A 21,081-nucleotide genomic window follows, 5' to 3' on the forward strand; every position below is an offset into this window, starting at 1 on the left:
CCCAGTGTGTGTCTATATAAATAATTAGCACTATTTCTAAAGCTGTATAAACAAAACCTGAGAGATGGGTCTGCTTTCATGTCACAGTCCAACTAGATTCCTGCTATGGAAAGTGGGCAAGAAAGTCTTGATAGAAAACAGAAACATAATTAAGTTCTGAAATCTGCTGAGAGAATGCTGCTACTACCATAAGTATGGAATGGGGGGAAGGTTAGAATGGATGTTATCTCTGTTCCTCATCCCATGGACTCTGCAGCCATGCAATGCATTTGCACACAATTTCTCTGTCATCTTGAAAATTCAGCAATTAGGCATAGTTCTTAGGGTTTCTTAGACTTTGGAATTCTTTAAGAAGGTGAATTTTACAGCTGTGGGGATAGTGCTCACCCATTTTGACAGTGGCAGAGCTAGGAACAGACCCTAGATCATAAGTACAGCAAATCAGTCAGTACCTTATTCACTGCAGAGAGCTTTGAATGCTCACGAATGAAACAATCAGTAGAGGCTTCCTCGAGGTTATTTTGACATGGAAGTTCAACATTGATTTAGTTCCAGAATAATTTTGGAGTTCTGCCAACTCCCTGCATTTTGAGCTGGGCTTCTGCAACCTGAGAAGCCATGGAAAGCAGGCTTGAATTTTTTAGTATTGAGGTGGTTAGGTCTTGCATTCCATCTTTGGAATCTCCTTTCTTCCCTATCGCAGCCAGGCATCACTTAATTATTTTTGAATTCTGAGTTGCCTCTTGCAACAACCTGGTCCACTTCCTTCCTAGTCCTTACTCTATTCACCATGCTATCCATCAAGGATGGATAGTCACATGTGCTTTGTGTTGCATATAGTTACGGTCAGAGCCATGACAGTGTTAATAGTTTAGATGATGTTATGGGTTGTGTCAACACCCACCAAGATGAATGAGAGCATCTGATCCCTTGCAAAGATATTGTTTCAAACTGCTTAGATTCAGGATCACTCTGGTTCATGTTCAATTTGTTTACGGAAGGGGTTCTTGGCAAGCTGAAGGGGTAGGAATTGTTTTAATGGGAGCTGCAACAAATTCTGCACTATAACTTCCAGTGTATGATCTGATGCAGCCCTGCCACATACAGTCCACGCACTGGTAGGAAGTAAGGAAGTTCTGATTTAGTCCTGAGCTTCAATTCTGCCATCCTTACCCTGAAATACATTAATAGCAACATTAGTTTGAGGGCAGTACTCAGGTGATCAGACTGGACCTGTAATACCAAAATCAAGATAGCATAAATACACTGAGAGCTGAAAACACACTGCAGCCTTTCATCCCAGTGGCTATCTGATGCAACTTGTCATTATAGTCACCATAATGCACATTAGAGATAAATAAGATGCACATGATAAGGGAGGGTCCTCGATGGAAAAAATCTGTGTGCAATAGAAAACTTGGACTGCAATTGCAATGTTAGTTACTTTATGCTTCATCCACCACCCACCTTCCACACCCTACCAGGAATGAGCTTTTCTTAATCTTCAGTGGTGTTTCTATTGTGCCCTGCATTGTTGTTCAGCCCCATCCAGGCATCACTCGATTTCTGTTAAATGGACATAATTTGCCCAAGACCATGGAGGAAAGTGTGGTTGAGGTCACAGCTCTTTCAAGAAACACCAGCTTCTGGAAGTCCGGGAGGCAGTGGTGCTCTGGGCTGGCCTAGTTAATAGACACACCAAGTGATAGGCAAGGACACCTGCAGAAAAATTCAACACTAGATCTGCCCTGTACTCGAGCAGGACCAGTGTTTTGTGGGCATCATCAATATTGCGGTTTCCTAACTTTGGGTTGCTTCATTCTACAATCCTATTTGTTAAATGAGTGGGTGGAATGGCATGTAGAAAGAGTGTTTCACATAAAAGTAGGGAAGTGGTGGTGCTACTCTATACCGTTCCAGTGCATGTCCACAGTGGAAGCAGCTTTTGTATCTGTAGAATAAGGCTATTTTAAAGTTCAAAAAAGGGCATTAAACTGTGAGTCTCAGGATCGGACATGGAGAGAGGGAGGGTGCTTAGTATGCAGTTGGGGAAAGGATTCATGAGAGAGCTTGGAATAAGGAGGACTCGTGCTGAGTTATTCAAATTAGTTGCAAATGATGAAAACAAGACATAATACAAATTGAACAAGGACAGAATGAAGAGATGGCCACACAAATCATAACAGGCAGAGCAACAAACCAGCATGGAAGGAAGGTGGTGAATTTCTCATGGGTTCTCACCAGTCTGGAAAGTCGCTCTGTACTCCCAAAAGGCCATACCCACCCCTCTTGCAGAATCAACGCACTGGATGGGTTATACGTTGAATTGTTATCATTTTGGCCATTGGGTGTAGAACAATGCTGTATTTTGCTTTATAGAAATATCACCCTGCCTGGGGGAACATCAGGGTCATAGGGTTTACCCAGCCCTGGAGGAGACGTTGTCAGCCCTACTGATAGCACAGCTAGTTATTTCCTATACTCTCCATGCAGGGAGCCTGCCACAAGCATGAGGGGACACGGCTGCAGTGTGCAGAGTTCTTTTAATCCCAGACTCTTCTAAGGGAGACCAGGCAGCAAGCTACCAACTTGCAGCTGCAGCCACCAGGGCTTCCATTTCTACTGCACCGAGTGGAGCTCTAGCACAAGTGCCCAGTGGATGGAAAGGAACCGAACTCCTTAGGGGTTGCAAAGTTCCTGCTGGTTTATAAAGAGAGAAGAAATAACTAGCTATTTAAGCATAGAATCCTAGAAATATTGGTATGGAAGGAACCTCAAGATAGCATCTTGTCCAGCCCTGGGTACTGAGACCGGACTAAGAAAACCTAGGCAACCTCCCCACCACCACCAAATTCTTTGTCCAATTGTTCTTAAAACTCTATAATGATGTGATTCCATAACCTCCCTTCCTGTTCCACAACTTCATTAGCCTCAGTGTTTCCTAGTACCTAACCTAACCCTCCTTCGCTGCAGATTACTACTTGTCTCACCTTCAGTGGACATAGAGAACAACTGATCCCCATCCTCTTTAAAACGGCTCTTCACAAGAGCTTAGCACAGTGGTGAGCAACCTCTGGGCTCTGGCCCACAGAAGTTCAACCTGGGCCCTGTGTGCCCCTTAGTTGCCCCCTCTCACACGTGCCTTACACACTAAGGCACTGGAGCCCTGCACTTCCTACTTCCAAGCACCTGATTCACGGTGATCAAGCTCTGGGAGGAACCAGCACAGACTGCGAATCAGCGGATTCATGGTGCTGTGAGTGTGCTGGGAGGGAGGGGAAGTAGGAAGTGCAGGGCTCCATTGCACAAGAGAAGTGGGGGCAGGAAGCAGAGAGGGGTGCATGGGCTGCAGGTTGCCCACCACTGGAATCATGGCCCACTAAGACAAAAAATGGCCACTTGTGGCCCACTCACTAGTCTTGGTTGCCCGTCACTGGTTTAGCAGGTACCCTTTTCTCAAGACTTAAGGGTTGATCAGCACTGTAAAATTACATATATGTAGTTTGTTTCATCGGCAGGGGAGATGACTGCCTCTGCAGGCCCCTGGGCAAGGTGGGGGAGGGCCCAGCTCCATGTTCCTGGATGGGACAGTGCCTTCGACAGAAGGGATGGAGCTGGAGACAGAGCCCTCAGTACTGCCCAGAGCATGAGACCACCCCTTTATCAGCCCTCAGAGCCTTACAGCACTCTGATGGAGATTTAAAGGGCCCAGGGCTCCTGCTGCCACAGTAGAAGCAGTTGTGAGCCTTGGGCCTCTTTGAATTGTTGGGCCTTGGGGCAACTGCCTCTCTTGTCCCCCGGAGGGCCTGTTCATAGAGGTGTGAAAATTCCACATCTCCGTGATACAGCTATCCCAGCCTGATACTTTTGTCAACCTTGCAGCCACCTCTGCTGCAGGTCAGCCACCTCTGCTGCAGGTAAGCCACCTGTCAATGGAAGAACCCATCGGTTGCTGTAGGGGGTTTCTACACTGAAGTGCTACAGTGGAGCAGTTGCAACACCTGCAGCTGTAGCGTTTTGAGTATACATATACCCTATGCATGCCCAGTCTTTTTAACCATTCCTTATAGGTTACTTAATTTCTAACCCTTTTATCATTTTCATTGCTCTAACTCTCACCAGTTTGTCCACATCTTTCTTAAAGTGCGGAGCCCAGAACCGCCCACTGTACCCAGTGGAGACCTCACCAGGGCCAAGTAGAGTGGGACTCCCATGTCTAATGTACAACTCTCCTCAGAGAGGTAGCCATGTTAGTCCCTTGGCAAAAACTAGGAGTCCTGTGGCATTTTAAAACTCATGGATTTGTACTGTAATGTCCAGGAAGTGGACCTCTTGTGTGGATTGTTCCAGGCTGAAGTTGGTGGTGGGTAGAAATTGCTGAAATCCCAGTGGAATTCTTCAAGGGCCTTCTTCCCATGGGTTCATATGATGAAGTCATCAATATAATATTAAGTAGAGGAAAGATACTAGGAGACAGGAGCTGAGGAAACGTTCTAGGTCAGCCATAAAAATATTCACATCTCCAGACCAAATGCTATGAATGACACACTTCCACCCTGACTAAATTAGCTTCATTACCACAAGCAACTTCTTTCTTTATATATATACACACACACACCTGCTTCTGTAATTTCCCCTCCAATTTATCTGATGAAGTGGGTTTTATCCATGAAAGCTTATGCCCTAAGAAATGTTAGTCTCTAAGGTGCCACAGGACTGCTCATTTATACAGCTCTCCTGTTCGTGTGCCCTAGAATATATGCCTTTTTTGCAACTACATCAGTGTTGACTCGTATTTACTTTGTGATCCTTTCTAACCCTGGATCCTTTTTAACAGCACTGCCACCTACTGAATTATTCCCTATTTTGTAGTGGTTAATTTCATTTTTCCTTCTGAGTGTAGTACTTCAGTGACTTTCCTCTTGTTGAGTTCAGACCAATGTGTCATGATCATTTTGAATTCTAATCATGTCTTCTAAAGTGCTTGCAACCTCACCAAGTTTGATAAGCATCCTCTCTAATCCCTTATCTGAGACATCAGTGAAAATATTTAATAGTACTAAACCCAAGCTAATTCCTGTGGGATTACTAGATACGGATCCCCCTGTTGGATAGCAAACAATTGAATTTCATCTTGTTGATTTCAGAACAATTCTCTAATTTTGTCAAGGGCTCATTCTGAATTCTAATCTTGCCCTCCAAAGTGTTTGTCCACCCCATCTTGGGGTTGCCTGAAGATTTGATAAGTATACTAGCCACTCTGTTATCCAAGTTACTAATGAAAATATTGAATAGCATCAGAGACAGGACTGACCCCAGAGGATCTCATGAGATACAGCCTCCCAGTTTGACATCAAGTCATTGATAATGACTCTTTTAAGTACAGCCTTTCAACTAGTTTTGCACCCACTTAGTAGGCCAGTAATCCTGTACAACAGTGGTCTCCAAACTTTTTACACCAAGATCACTTTTTAAATGACAGAACAAGCCAAGATCTACCGCCCCATTCCTTCCTCGAAGCCCCGCCCCTTCCGTTTTAGTCTCCTCCTCTCCATCACTTGCTATCCCCAACCCTTATACTGCTGCTTTTTCCCAATTCTGTAGGAATAGGTTTTTCCAACATTTGGCCCATCTAGTCAGAAAAACTTCTTTTAGAAGCCCCCTTATTCCCTGTGGAAAGAGGAATATTGGGGTTACCAAAAGAGCATGTTTGCTCTTCCACTAAAACAAAGAGGAAGAACAAACACATCCCTGGATGCAGAAGAGTTTTTTCTGGGATATCTCCGAAATCCTGAAAAACTCCTGCAGTCTAGCTGTACCCTCACTGGGTTGAGACAGAATGTGTGGGCTCTGGGGTAGGAATGAGGGATTTGGGTGTGGGAAGGGGTGAGAGGTGCAAGGTCTGGGAGGAAATCTGGATGCAGGAGGAGGTAGAGAAGGGGATGCTGGCTCAGGGAGGGGGGGCTCCAGGCTGGGGAGTGTTGGGGTCAGATGTAGGGTTGGGCTACTAAGCAAGCCACAGGCTTGTGGATGTGAGGGTGCAGGAATTTGGGTTGGGGTATGTAAGGGGCTCAGGGCAGGGGGTTCCAGCATATGATAGGCTCAGATCTAGGGTCGGTGGGGTGCAGGAGTATTATAATGCTGTGGCCAGATAAGAGCTTGGCCCCAATTGAGGGTTTGTTGGCCAAGCTTCATTTTTAAATAAGACTATCAAACAAAAAAGGTTTCTGCCTTCTATTTGAGAAGGGCAGGGAACCTTTTTGAGTCAGGGGTCACTGACGCACAGAAAAGTCAGTTGGGGCCACACATGAGAGATGCAAAATAAAAAAAAACCCTCCTCCAAACCCCCCCCCCCCAAGCCTCCCTAATGTGGCCCCAACTATGCTGGTGGGAGCAGGGGATGTGGTACTGGGAAAGAGTGTTAGTGGGTGCTGGGGCGGGGGACAGGGTGGCAGTGGGGCAAGGGTCAGGGTTCTGGGGTGGGGCAGGGGGCAGGGTGCCAGTGGGAGCAGGGAGTCCCCTGCACCCGCCTCCTCCCAGGTCTCCTCCCCCCACTCCCTCCACAGAGCAGGGAAGCCCCAGCGTACACTTCCTCTGGGACTGACTTCCCCCCCTCCCGCAGAGAAGGGTGCACCTGGGCTGAACACCATGGCCAGCTGGCCAGGCAGCCCTCCTCTTTGCTCCAGCCCAGCTGCCCTGCGCTCAGCCCAGGGAGGCTGCGCCGTGCTCCTGCTGATCAGGAAGCCCTTCCTCTTTGCTCCAGCACAGCTGAAGCAAGGAGCAGCCTCCCCAGGCTGAACGCAGGGCAGCAGGGCTGGAGCAAAGAGAAGCGGCTGCCCAGCCAGCTGGCTGTGGCGTTCTGGCCAGGTGCACCACACTCTGCACGGGTTGGCACAGAGAGGAAGCTGCCTGGCCAGCTGGTTATGGCGCTCCAACTGATTGGGCAGCTTCTCCTCTGCACCTGCCCACGTGGAGCGTGGTACACCCTGGCTGAGCACCACAGCCAGCTGGCCAGGCAGCCGCTTCTCTTTGCTCCAGCCCTGCTGCCCTGCGTTGAGCCCAGGGAGGCTCTGCCGTGCTCCTGCTGATCAGGAAATCCTTCTGATCAAGAAATCCTACCTCTTTGCTCCAGCACAGCTAGAGTGAGGCACTGCCTCCCTGGGCTCAGCGCGGTGTAGCTGGGCTGAAGCAAAGAGGAGCAGCTGCCTGGCCAGCTGGCCGTGGTGCTCAGCCAGGGTGCACTACGCTCCATGTGGGCAGGTGCAGAGGAGAAGCTGCCCGATCAGCTGGAGCATGGCGCAGCCTCCTCTGGCTGAAAGCCACAGCCAGCTGGCCGGGGTGTTTCAGCCCTCCTAGCCTCGTAGCTCCCACCATTCTGCCCAGCTACTCACCTGTGTTGCTGCTTGGTGAATAGCTGCACCTCAAATGAAGAATTCCAGTGTAAAAGTACTGCACATGCGCACAGTTCAGAGAGGGCTCAAGATTGACTCTTAGAGCCCCTGAGATCAACCGGTAGATCACGATCTACTGATTGGTGACCACGGCTGTAAAAGAAAGGAATTAGGTTGGTTTGGCATTATTCTTGACAAATTCATACTGTGTATTCCTCAAACCCTTTTATCCTCCAGATGCTTACAAACTAATGATTAAGAATTTGTTCTACAGTCCTGCACTCCAGAGAGTCCAGTAACCTCTGTGACCCTGCCTGACTTTAGTTAGCTGGATGTCCATTTATGGCTGTGGCCATTTCCTACAATCCCATAAAGTTTGTTTACAACCACCAGTCCTAGCTCTAATTATTTACCCCGTTTGGCTATGTCTAGACTGCCTGCTCTTGTGCAAAAAGGATGCAAATGAGGCAAAGCTTGGAATATTGCTGCACCTCATTTGAATAATTGAGGTTCCATTTTTTTGCAAGAGGCTTTTGTGCAAGAGCCGTTCTTCCTCTCTTTTTCAGGAAGAACGGCTCTTGTGTAAGAGGGGGGTTTTGCGCAAAAAGGAGCCATATAGACAACTCCTTTTTGCACAAAAGCCTCTTGCACAAAACCAGCCTAATTAATTATGCAAATGAGGTGCCACGATATTCCACATTTTGCCTCATTTGCATTATTTTTGCGCAAGAAGGGGCAGTCTAGACATAGCCTAAATATCTTCTAAGAGTCCAACAAGCAGTGGAAATGTTGGTAATGCTGCTAGACAATATTGACCTCCTGTGGTTTGGAAAATTCTCTGGTTTGGCACCAGTCAGGTGCTGAGGGTGCCAGACTAGTAAGGTTCATCCTGTAGTATCTTTATAGTTATCAAAGTTAGGCTGACTAGTCTATAATTCCTTAGGTCCTTGGTGTTCATCTTAGTATAGGCACTAAGTTTGCCCTTCTCCAGTCTTCTGGAACCTCAGCCCTTGTTCGTGAGTTTTCACATATATTTATAAAATGCTCATATCCTGGTTATTTCTTTCTTGAATTACCAGGTGCATTTGCAAGCTGTTTGGATTATACTAATTATGGCTAGTCAAGGGAGTGGCTCTTCATTTCCTCTAAACAGAGTAAGAGTACTTTATATAATAAGCTGTGGTTTGGAGACCCTGGAGGTCTGCAAACTGTGTCTAAGATCTCCAAAGGGATATGCATATGAAATGTTTAGAGATGTGCAAATGAAGAAAAGGCTGAAAAAACATGGTGATACGGACACAGTGCAAAATAGCCAGAAGAGTGGGGTTTGTTTTTATTAATTTAATCAATAAACACAAACCCCAGCCAACTAATGACAGTGGAGCCGATCTAGTGCCCTTGCATTAAGTAAGATGTCAGACTAGGGCTGTGTCTAGACTACATCCCTCTTTCAACAGAGCGATGTAAATTAGACACGTTGAAATTTCATTTGTGTAATCGTATAATGATGCTCTTTCGAAAAAGCATCATTTCAAAAGTAAAAGCGCAGTCTAGACGCGATTCTTTCGAAAATGGCAGGCTTTTTCAAAAGAGGAGTACAGGATCTTTCGAAAAAGCCTGCCGTTTTCAAAAGAACTGCATCTAAACCGCAGTTTTACTTTCGAAATGTCGTTTTGAAAGAGCGCCATTTTGCAATTATGCAAATTAAGCATGGAATATTTAAATACCTGCTTCATTTGCAATTTCAAAGTGTCTAATTTACATCCCTCTGTCGAAAGAGGGATGTAGTCTAGACACGGCCTAGCTGACCAATATGATTAGCGTTTTAGGTTCTCTGTAATTTGATTTATAAATTACAAAACACACATACATACATCCTAGCTGTTTTAATTAAAATCAACAATAGCTACATAGTCTCAAACAATTGGTGAGGCAAGGAGGTACCTGGCAGAGCAAAAGTTACAAGAGGTTCATTTTTCACATCCATTATTCAGCAGTCAACAAGCAATTATTAATGGTGACATCAATTTCTCTTTCTACCAACCAGCCTGCAACCTTAAAGATTAGGAAAACTCTGGCTTTCAAAGGGATGGCAGTGCTTTAGTGATTAGTCACTCAGCCTCTGAGGCGGGGGGGGGGGGGGGGGCGGGGTGTGTGTGTGTGTGTGTGTGTGTGTACTACACAGTAGAGGGAAGCAAGATGCACTGACATAAAGCAAGAAACTGGTGCTTTCCAATCCCTGTAAAGATGAGATCCACAACAAATGGCTCTTTGGAGCTGCTCCATGTTGACTTGGATATCAGGACACAGGATTAATCTAATTAGGACTCACTGGCCCCATTGGTGTTGTCAGTGAAATATTAGAGGTCAGGCATTCTTCTGCGGAAACCCGCTGCTGGGTTCTCAGGCATACCAAGGATGTGGGATCAGACATCCCTTCTGCAAAAGAGGATGAACAAGGAACTGGCTGGAGACAATTCCCACAGTAGAAGCAGGGCTGCTTATTAGTCAAGTTTCAAGGGGACAGATGCAAGGACAAGTGGTTGTCATATAAATTTCCATCTTAACTGGCTAATGAGAAACAAATGATGATTTCCACTGGCATGCCAAAATTGAATGGTCCAAGTAGACCGAATCCCTGCAAGAGAAGTTCCTGTGGTTACAGGATAGCTAGAACCCAGCATGGATATAAAATTTTGCATCTGCAAAAATGAGCTGCGGATTTGCAGGACGGGTATATCAAGGAGCTGATTTAGGGGAAACCTACAACACCTCTTCTATGATTTACTAAAGGCCTTGGGGGGGCTGTCTGTCAGGCATCTTCTATTCTATTCTGGGCTCCACCAATCTCTTATAGGTAAGATAGGCTGGCACCTTTCACTAGGACTAAATTAACTTTAAAAAATGTGGTCAAAATTCAATGTAAAGACTTTATTGTTGGCACCAGACAAGTACTATCAAAATCATCAGCATGAATTGCTGATGATCGGTATTAACATTTCAATGGTTAATTGCTGTATGAGGGACATTCTTCCATTTCTCAGAGTCTTGGGCTGTGTCTAGACTGGCCAGTTTTTCCGGAAAAGAGGAAGTTACTCACCCTGTGCAGTAACGATGGTGCTTCGAGATGCGTGTCCCGTGGGTGCTCCACTGTAGGTGTCGGGCTTGTCCCGGCGCCACAGATCGGAGAATTTTCGTAGCCGTAGTCCGCCGGACCGCACATGCGCGAAGCGCGGCTCGTGCTCTTTCGCGCCGTTTGTGTTCACGCGGTCCGGCTCCCACCAGTTCCTCCTGATCCTATTGGTCTGAAAGACAAACAGAAATTCCGAAGAGGTGAGGAGGGTAGGTTGTGGAGCACCCACGGGACACACATCTCGAAGAACCACTGTTACTGCACAGGGTGAGTAACTTCCTCTTCTTCTTCGAGCAGTGTCCCGTGGGTGCTCCGCTGTAGGTGAATTTGCAGCAGTAGCCCCTGAAAGGAGGGGGGTTCGGAGCTATCGTGCTGCGGCTGTGGACAGCACCGCTGTTGCCACTGCTCCTTCTGGAAGGTGAAGGTTGGGAATGGCACAGTGCTTGGCAAAGGTGAAATCTGACGACCACGTAGCAGCCCTACAAATGTTACCTTCAGGAATGCAGTTGATGTAGCGACTGCACGCGTGGAATGCGCTGTCGGAGTCTGCAACAGTGTCTACTACGTAGGGTGTAGCATTCCTTTATGCAGTTCACTATGATTGACGAAATGCGCTGTGCTGACAACGGTTGACCCTTAGAACAATCGGCTGTAGACACGAATAGATTGTTTGTCTTCCTGATGGACCTAGTCCTATCTATGTAGAAAGCCAGGGCACGTCTGGCATCCAAAGTGTGTAACCGAGCTAGTTCTGCCGATATGTGGGGCTTTGGGTAGAAAGTGGGAAGCACTATCGGCTCATTGATGTGAAATTTTGAATTCACTTTCGGAAGGAAAGTGGGTTGAGGACATAAAATGACTCCTTGATCGGTAAACAGAGTGTATGGGGGTAAAGCTGATAAGGCAGCCAGCTCACAAACCCGTCTTGCAGAGGTTATTGCAGTGAGAAAGATAACTTTCATTGTGAGAGTGCGCAAGTCGCATGTGGCCAAGGGCTCAAAGGTTTTTGAGTTAACGTATTAAGAACTAGCTCTAGGTCCCATGGTTGCGCTGGCTGTGTTCGGTGTGGAAAAAGATTAGCCAAGCCTTTCATGAAGTGCCGCATCGTCGGGTGAGAGAAAACTGAGTAACCATCTACAGTATCGTGTAACGCAGTGATTGCGGCAACATGCACTCTAATAGAGGCGCAGTTGAGGGAAGAGCTCTTGAGGTGCACGAGGTAGTCTAGGATACGGTGGATGGGCATGGAGTAGGGATCCAGGGATGCCGACGCGCACCATGAAGAAAACCGTGCCCATTTGTGAAGGTAGGTGGATCTCGTGGATAATTTTCTGCTATGCAAAAGAATGCGTTTGACCTCTTGCGAACAGATCATTTCTGTTTGTTGGAACCAGCTAGGAACCATGCCCTCAGTGCCAGAAGATCGATCTGGGGATGGAACAGACGCTGATTGTTCTAGACAAGAAGGTCGTGCCTCTTGGGTAGAGGGAATGGACAACGTGCTGACATCTGATGGAGGTAAGGAAACCACATTTGTCTTGGCCAAAAAGGAGCTATCAGGATTACAGTGGCTTTGTCCATTAGTATCTTTTCTAGTACTCTGGGGATTAGAGGTGTGGGAGGGAACGCATACAGCAGTTGATGACTCCAATCGTATAGGAAGGCGTCTCCCTTGGAGTTCCGACCTATTCCTGCCCGTGAACGGTATTGGGGGCATTTGGTGTTCATGCGGGTCGCAAATAGGTCCACTGTTGGAAATCCCCAGGAACGGAATATGGTTAAGAGGACTTCCGGGTGAAGCTCCCATTCGTGCTTCAGGGAAAAATGTCTGCTCAGTGCATCGGCTATAGAGTTCTGCTGACCGGGTAAGTATTCTGCAATCAGGAAGATTTTGTGGTGGATGCACCAATTCCATAAGACAATTGCCTCGGCGCAAAGTGACCGGGATCGAGCCCCGCCCTGCCTGTTTATATAGTATACCGTCGTCATGTTGTCGGTAAGAATTCTGATAGTTTGGGCACGAATCTTTGGGAGAAAGTGACGACAGGCATTGCGCACCGCTCGCAGTTCTAGGAGATTGATATGCATCATCGACTCCGCCGTGGACCAAAGCCCCTGTACCTGATTGTGTTCCAGATGTGCGTCCCATCCTATTAAGGATGCGTCGGTGGTCAGTTGTATTGTCGGTTGTTGGCGATGAAATGGAACACCCGACATGAGATTTTTGGGGACTGTCCACCAAGTTAAAGAACTTGTGACGTGCACAGGGATTGATACTCGTTAGTGGACATCTCGAACATTTGGAGTGTAAACCGTAGCTATCCAGTGCTGAAGGCAACGGAAGTGTAGTCTTGCATGTTCGACGACGTATGTCGTGGCTGCCATGTGTCCCATAAGCCGGAGACATTGTAGGACCGAGGGTCTGGGACTGGTGATGATGGCCTGTATAAGGTCTTGCATTGCTTGAAATCTGGTTATCGGCAATAGAGCATGAACAGTGGTTGAATCTAGTTGTGCGCCTATGAATTGTATCGATTGGTGTGGTGTCATGGACGACTTTGGGATGTTGATGATCAGGCCCAAGGTTTCGAAAACTGTTTTTGTGAGGCATGTCATGCGCAGAGCCTCCACCGCTGAAGGTGCCCTGATTAGGCAGTCGCCTAGGTAGGGGAATATTATTACACCTAGACGTCGTAGGTACGCTGTTACTACTGCCAACGTCTTGGAGAAAACCCTGGGAGCCAACGAGAGACCGAAGGGCAGGACTCTGTATTGGAAATGGCCTGCTCCTAATTGAAAGTGCAGAAATCGTCTGTGAGCCAGGTGTATCGCTACATGAAAGTAGGCGTCCTGTAAATCGAGGGACGTGAACCAATCTCCGCTGTGAAGGGCTGGAATGATAGTGGCTAGGGTAACCATTCTGAAGCAGTGCCTCCGCAGATACCGGTTTAATCCTCTGAGGTCGAGAATCGGTCTCCATCCCCCTGATTTTTTCTCTGTTAGGAAATATCTGGAATAGAACCCCCTTCCCCGGAACTGTTTTGGTACTATTTCTATTGCTCCGATGGCGAGCAGGCGATCTACCTCTTGTTGTAAGAGAGGTTCGTGAGATGGGTCCCTGAAAAGGGATGGGATGGGGGGGTTGGGTGGGGGTAGAATGGTGAATGGAATGGTATGCCCTAGCGTGATTGTTTGCAATACCCATCTGTCGGTGGTGATGTGAGACCATCGGTGTTCGAAAGGTCTCAGGCGGTGATGGAATAATGCTTGTGGAGGTTTGGGATGGGTGTTCAGTGGAATGGTGCACAGTCCCTCGACTAGGACGTCAAACTTGTTGCTTGGCATTTAGATGGCCAGATGCTTTTGGCTGAGGTCTTCTTTTCTGCTGGCACTGCCGATTGCATTGCTCGTCCTGCTGCCTGTATTGGGATGGCTGAAAGGCGAACGATCTCTGTCTCTGATAGGGAGTATAGCTTTTCCGACGAAAGGGAGGAGTATACATGCCTAGAGTCTTGAGTGTGGTTCTAGAGTCTTTACCAGAATGAAGCACCTGATCAGTTTTGTCAGAGAAGAGATTCTGTCTGTCAAAGGGTAGGTCCTGGACTTTGGCAAGAAGGTCCTTAGGAACTGCTTCCTGGTGTAGCAACGAGGCCCTGTGTATGACCACGGATGTAGCTGTGGTACGCGCTGCAGTGTCAGCCATGTCTAAAGCTATGTGGAGAGCTGTTCTGGAAGCTGTATAGCCCTCTTGGACCACCGCTTTAAGGACTTCCCTTTTGCCTTCGGGTAGATGTTCCAGTAGGGGTGCTAGTTTGGCACAGTTATCAAAGCTATGATTAGCTAATAGTGCCGCATAATTTGCCATCCGGAGTGTAAGGGTAGCAGACGAGTAGACCTTTCGTCCGAAGAGGTGTAGCTGTTTCATGTCCCTGTCCGGGACACTCGGTCTTTGCTGCGGGCCCCTCATTCTTTGTTGGGCCGCATCGGCAACCAGAGAGTTCGGTTGAGGATGAGAGAAAAGAAACTCCATCCCTTTTGCCAGAACGTAATATTTTTTTGTCTGCTTTTTTGTTGGTGGCCGGTGCAGAAGCCGGCAGCTGCCATATGTCATCAACAATCTCCAGAATGGCATCATTCAATGGAAGAGCCACCTTCACCTGCTGTGAAGGGTGAAGGTTCCTAAGCAGGTGGTGGGATTTCTGCTGAACTTCCGCAATCTGTACTTTTTGTGATACCTCCACTCTTCTGAAAATGTCTTGAAACTGTCGAAGGTCGTCTGATGGAGACGTGTCTTCCTGAAATACAGCATCATCGGGCGAGGAAGAGGATTGGTCAGTAGGAGACTGGCGTTGAGACTCATCCTTAGTGGTATGATGCAGGAGCACCTGAGGCTCGGGTGGTTGGGGAGGTGGGGTACCTGATGGAGTTGGTGGTCTGGCTGTTGCCGGTAAGGATTGACACTCCCTGCTAGGTGGTGTGTGTGACCGATGAAGAGAATAGGATACCGAGGAATGTCGAGAATGAGAGTAGTGCCTATAATAACGGTGTTCCGGTGACCTATAATAATATGAGGAGCGGTGCGGAGATCTGGAATAGTAACGGGTTCTGTGAGAGGTATAATACCCGTAGTGAGCGGAGCGTGCTGGAGACCTGGGAGATCAAGATCGTTCTCTGGGTCTCGGGGTTGGTAGAGGTGACCGGTGATAACGGCGTCTTGGCGAGATACGTGGAGAGTGGTAAACCCTCTGCAAGTGTCTCATAGATTGGGGGGAGAGTCCTGATGAAGGAGAAGGTGGTTCCGGTGAAAATTGGATGTTTTCTGGTGAGGGAGAAGGTGTAATGATTCTCCTCGATGTTCTGGATAAAGCAGTTCGTCCCGCAGGTCGTGCAGGCTGCCCATCTCCTTCAATCGGTGCCAACGGTGCCATGTCAGGAGGCGGGGAACATTGTGGGAGAACAGACTCCCGAGCCGGGGTGAGTTCCCGCACAGAAGAGTCGCTCGGAGCCGGCGAGTTACTCAGTGCCAGCGAAGGGCGTGTTGCCCGAGCATCTGACGGTGCCGGGGGGCGACGCGGTGCCGGCGATGCGCTCGGTGCCGAGGTGGAAGTCGGTGCCATAAGAGTGGTCTGCGCCAGGGTCGCTTGCGGTGCCGCCGTTGTGAGCGGTGCGGAGGGTGTTCTCGGTGCCACATGTGACGTCGGTGCTGGGGAAGTCTTCGGTGCTGACGATAACTTAGGCGCCCGAATAGTTGCGGGCTGCAGCGTCGAGGTACGGCGGTAGTGCTTTGCCTTCGAAGGGCCATGCACACCCGAGGTACCTGGTTTGTCCCCCACGCTAACACGCGTCGGGGGAAGGGAACGAGAAGGCGATGGTCTTTTCTTCGCCTTCTTTGGGGACGTCTTGGCTGAGGGAGCAGGAAGGGATCCGGGAGTTGCTCCATCTTGTGGCTGTAATGCCCTATCGAAGAGGAGCATTTTGAGCCTCATGTCCCTGTCCTTCCTCGTTCTCGCGGTAAGTTTGGAGCAGTGAGGGCACTTCTGGGGTATGTGTCCCTCACCCAAACAGCGAATGCAGAGAGCGTGACTGTCGGAGGCAGGCATTGCTTCATGGCATGAGCTGCACTTTTTAAAACCAGGAGAACCCGGCATGGTCGCCTCTGTCTTCTTCTGACGGAAGCCAAGAAGAAAACTATTTACAGTAGAAGACTATTTACATGTAACTTCTGAAGAAAAAAGATTTTTTTTTAAATAGAACGACTACGACTAATACTAATGTAACTATATAACTGGAAAAAACTAACTATGAACTAATCTAAGTAAATCCTAAAGTTCTTCCTCTCTCTCAGCCTGACAGGCTACGTCTAGACTGGCCCCTTCTTCGGAAGAGGCATGCTAATTTCTAACTTTGGAATAGGGAAATCCGCGGGGGATTTAAATATCCCCCGCGGGATTTAAATAAACATGGCCGCCGCTTTTTTTCCGGCTTGGGGAAAAGCCGGAAAAGAGCGTCCAGACTGGCGCGATCCTCCGGAATAAAGCCCTTTTCCGGAGGATCTCTTATTCCTTGAAAGTAGGAATAAGAGATCCTCCGGAAAAGGGCTTTATTCCGGAGGATCGCGCCAGTCTGGACGCTCTTTTCCGGCTTTTCCCCAAGCCGGAAAAAAAGCGGCGGCCATGTTTATTTAAATCCCGCGGGGGATATTTAAATCCCCCGCGGATTTCCCTATTCCAAAGTTAGAAATTAGCATGCCTCTTCCGAAGAAGGGGCCAGTCTAGACGTAGCCCCAGAGTCTGAGGAGAAAAACAGTATTCCGTCCGTGGCCGAGGATGGTCAGGAGGAACTGGCGGGAGCCGGACCACGCGAACACAAACGGCGCGAAAGAGCACGAGCCGCGCTTTGCGCATGTGCGGCTTGGCAGACTATGGCTACGAAAATTCTCCGATCTGCGGCACCGGGACAAGCCCAACACCTACAGTGGAGCACCCACAGGACACTGCTCGAAGAAGAATCAGCCGCTTTTCCGGAAAAGCTTGCCAACTGTCTACACTGGCCACTTGATTTTCTGCAAAAGCACTGACTTCCTACTGTAAGAAATCAGTGTTTTTAGCGGAAATACTATGCTGCTCCCGTTCAGGCAAAAGTCCCTTTTGCACAAAAGGGCCAGTGTAGACAGCTGAGATTTGTTTTGCGCAAAAAAGCCCCGATCGCGAAAATGGCGATCGGGGCTTTTTTGCGCAAAAGCGCATCTAGATTGACCATGGAAGCTTTTCCGCAAAAAGTGCTTTTGCGGAAAAGCGTCCGTGCCAATCTAGACACTCTGTTCCGAAAATGCTTTTAACGGAAAACTTTTCCGTTAAAAGCATTTCTGGAAAATCATGCCAGTCTAGACGTAGCCTTGGAGTTTTGTTACAGCCAGGAATGCAAACAGTTGTGCAGTCCTATCTTTACTCCTCTCACCACCGCCAAACAGGTCATAATGGAAAGGATTTATTTGCAACTGTCCACAACCTCATTAGCTGCTTGCTCTAGTTCAGGCTCCATTTAGACTAGTGGCAAGCAGTGCAATGAAACATGAAGTTGCTAGTTTGTCTCTAAAAGATTGTGATGTTCATTATTTCTATTGTGGGCGGGTGTACCTAAGGGATGCCAATCAACATCAGAGACCTGTTGGCCTTGGTGCTTTACAAACACAGAGTCTCTACCCAGAGAACCCTTCATCTCTAAACAAACAAGACAGACAACGGGTGAACAGAGAGAGGTGAAGGCACTCGGCCAAGGTCACATAGCAGCTCAGTGGCAGACACAGGACTAGAAGCCTGGTCTCCTAAGACCCAATCCAATGGCTATTCACAAGACCAGGTTTGGCTTTTCACTCAGGGTACATCTACATTGCAACACTTTTTTGGGATACCAGTGTATCCCAAAATTGCTATCCCGCGTCTTCACAGCAAGCCCGTTATTTCAGGCTTACTATTCTGACGTCCCTGTAAACCTCATTCTACAAGGAGTAAGGGAGGTTCTGGAATAGCGCTTTACTTCAAAATTAATGACAAAATAAGATATGCAATTTGCCTAGCTCAAATTGATTATTTTATTTTGAGTTACAGTGCAGCGTAGATTAGACGCACCCCCGCAGCAGGAATCTCAACATTTTGTGTCAGATGAAGACTGCAGCATATCTTTGTGATGGGTTTGGTCACAAAGTTTCCTTTGACACTGTCAGATGATAGGCTGAAATACCACTGAGCCCTCTTTCCCAAGCCTCTGGGGTGCCCCACCATCCTGCCTGCTCAGTCAGACCCTCTGGTCTCCTCCAGCACTGCCACAGGGTTAGGGTCACAGCCCACAGCAGAGCAGGTAAGAAGGATTAGGGGTATTTTCAGCACACCAAGTGACAGTCTTGAGGGGAGCCTTGTGGCCAAACTCATCACAATCTTAACCAAGCTTAGAATAAAGATCCAGTTGCAAAGTCTCAGCAAATATGCTTATATAAAATTCATTAAAAATTGCATCTTTAAGAAAAAAAATCTGAGGTATGGTGACACTTTCTTCTCTCTTTTGTCAAGAAGAATCTGGCTTGCTATTGTTCACATTTACCAGACAGTGAAAGTTCACTGCAACCTGTGACAATGTTTATTGGAAGAAATTTGCTTTTGTGGAATCTAAAGCAAGACGAGACCCACCACTGTGGTACTCTGTCTGACCACCAGCAATTCCTTGAACGTATTCCTGTCTGAACCAGAGCAGATTTTTTAAAACAAAACCAATCCTGATTTAAAAATTGCCAGTGATACAGAACACACCACCACCAAGTTATTCCAATCATTAGTAACCTTCGCTGTTACAAAAAAAACTAGTTTACAAGGTTCATCTCGTTTCTTTTTCTGTTTCTCTATTGAACAAGTTCCTGAGCTTTCTCCCTGAGACCCCTCATCCACCCACCTCTCTGAATCGCAATGCTATTGACAGATAAGAAACTGAGTGAGCTCTTTTTGTTCTCTTTTGAGACAAGCAAATAAATCATAATCTGTCATGTATTTGATTATTGGAGAGAAGCAGCAAGATTGATGGTCACTCAGCAGTTCACAATTATCTCTAATGTTCTAATTCTAAAATACTTGCTGAACAATTGCTATGATCAACTGATGGTCTGTACCTCATTTGAGAGCACTTTATTCTGATCAGTCACTATATCCAAAGAGACTGACATGGGTCTGGACAGAAGTCTTGCAGGGGAGTGGTGGGTGGGGTAGTGACATCACAATGGCCTTTGGTAGGACCTCAGCTTATTGGGCAAAGGTGGTGGTGGTGAGGAAGTAACATCACAGAGAGACTGACATCAGCGAGGCAGGACTGAGGTGCTAGGCAGACCCCCATGGCTTTGCTGCTGTAACTCTTGAGGTCTCCTTCAGGACTCAGGGAGAATTACGATTCACATACATGAACATAGGGAGTGACCATTTTGGAGTTTTCACTATTCCTACTATTCATGATGATGACCCTGTTTCAAAGGTAAAAGCATAGAGAGGTTTAGATCTTGCTCAGTCTGATCTATTGGGTGCCATCTGAATTCAAGGCAGAGAAATCATCAGGTTAAGATTGCAGAATGTGATTTCCTACCGAGGACTCTGTCCTGTACTTTTGTCAGTGGGTACTTTTGAGATTTGTCCTTTTAGGGTTCCTTCTCCTCTTTCCCCTCCTCTTTTTTCTTTTTTGCATGCTTTTTTTTTAACTCTGTAGAAGCTATTTTATGTTTAGCTAGAAGCCATCTTGTATATCAGAAACCATTTCAGCTTTTCTCTCAAGCACGTAGAGCAGAGTGAACTTTCTGTCACCCCGTGAGAAGAGGCCTACAGGATGGGCTATTGGTATGTGTTAATTGGGCTGGTTGGGACAGGAGATATACTCCCTCGTACCTGTCCGCCATCTTGTTGATAAGGCTTTATTTTTCCAAATTTAATTGAGGATTTCTGTAATTGGATGCCCTGACGTCAGACTGTTTGGCTAAGGGTATAAAGATACTAAGATTGATTGTATTAGCAGCCTTACTGGGCCCGGCTCTGCTGTGACCACATTTGGCTCATGCTGTGCTTTATTTATTACTAAAGCTGTTTGTTAGCTGTCTAAACACAGAGGAGCGTGTTTTTGCTTCGACACCTCCCTTCCTCCACAAAGGTGTGTGTGGGGAGGAAGGGTCTTGCTCTCATTTTGGGGGGCTCTGACAAAGAGGCGGGGCTGGACGCATGCTGAAAGTGACCCCTTTTAGTGGTGATCCGGCCTTTCTTTGGGACAGTTGGTGAGACCCCCTCAGCCTCTTTCCTCTGAGTCTCAATGATGATTGGCTGGCCAAGGGGCTATCAACAGGAAGGACTCATATCCGTTTGTTCTCTTTTGAGACCAAGCAAACAAGTCAATCATGTATTTGATTAATCTTGTTGCTTTTCCTAATTGCCTTTTATGATGAGATAACTGGCTTTGTGGATATGGGGAAAGAAGTGGACGTGATGTATCATGATCATTAGGAAAAGCAACAAGATTAATCAAATACATAATTGATTGACTGACTTGTTTTCCTAAGGGTGGGAAGAGCGTTACAGAGGATGTGTACACTGAGCAGGTATCTTGGCTGTGGATTCCTTAAAGCATGAGAGGTTCATAGGAAGGATTTAAACAAAGAGAGTTCATGTGTAGAGTGAGTTGCTTTTTCTTGGTGATTAACCTTAGCCATTGGATAAAGGCTGATGTAGATTTTACCCTGAAAATGACCTTTGCCCTGCCACAGAGTCCTTATTTTGGGTACACAGCTGTGTTGTGTTCTCCGCCACCTCCTGGGTGACTGCCAATATAGAACAGTGCATGCTGGGAACATGGACACTTGGGGCGGGATGACAGCCCAGGCCTGGTCTTTGCTCAGGTATTGCTCGCTGGGTATTTGGTGGGAGATGTTCTTACAAATCTAGACAGATAAAGTATGTAACTACTGCAACTACCATCCAGTGTGCTGTCTATGCTGCTTATTAAAGACTAATTAGGCCATGGTGCATGATCTTCCCTCTC

General features: G+C 47.3%; 1 long non-coding RNA gene across 2 annotated transcripts in view; it reads right to left on the reverse strand.

The window, feature by feature from the left end:
* Window positions 1-68: 68 nt before the first annotated feature.
* The window catches only part of LOC142818569 (uncharacterized), a 30,050-nt gene continuing 9,037 nt past the window's right edge, over window positions 69-21,081 (reverse strand). For both annotated transcript variants that reach the window (XR_012896088.1, XR_012896089.1), the window contains 2 exons: window positions 7,392-7,544; window positions 69-4,480 (listed from right to left, as the gene is read on the reverse strand). This is a non-coding gene — a long non-coding RNA (uncharacterized LOC142818569). The remainder of the gene's footprint in view (window positions 4,481-7,391; window positions 7,545-21,081) is intronic.

The sequence above is a fragment of the Pelodiscus sinensis genome, chromosome 16 (assembly GCF_049634645.1).
Source record: "Pelodiscus sinensis isolate JC-2024 chromosome 16, ASM4963464v1, whole genome shotgun sequence".
NCBI lineage: Eukaryota > Metazoa > Chordata > Testudines > Trionychidae > Pelodiscus > Pelodiscus sinensis.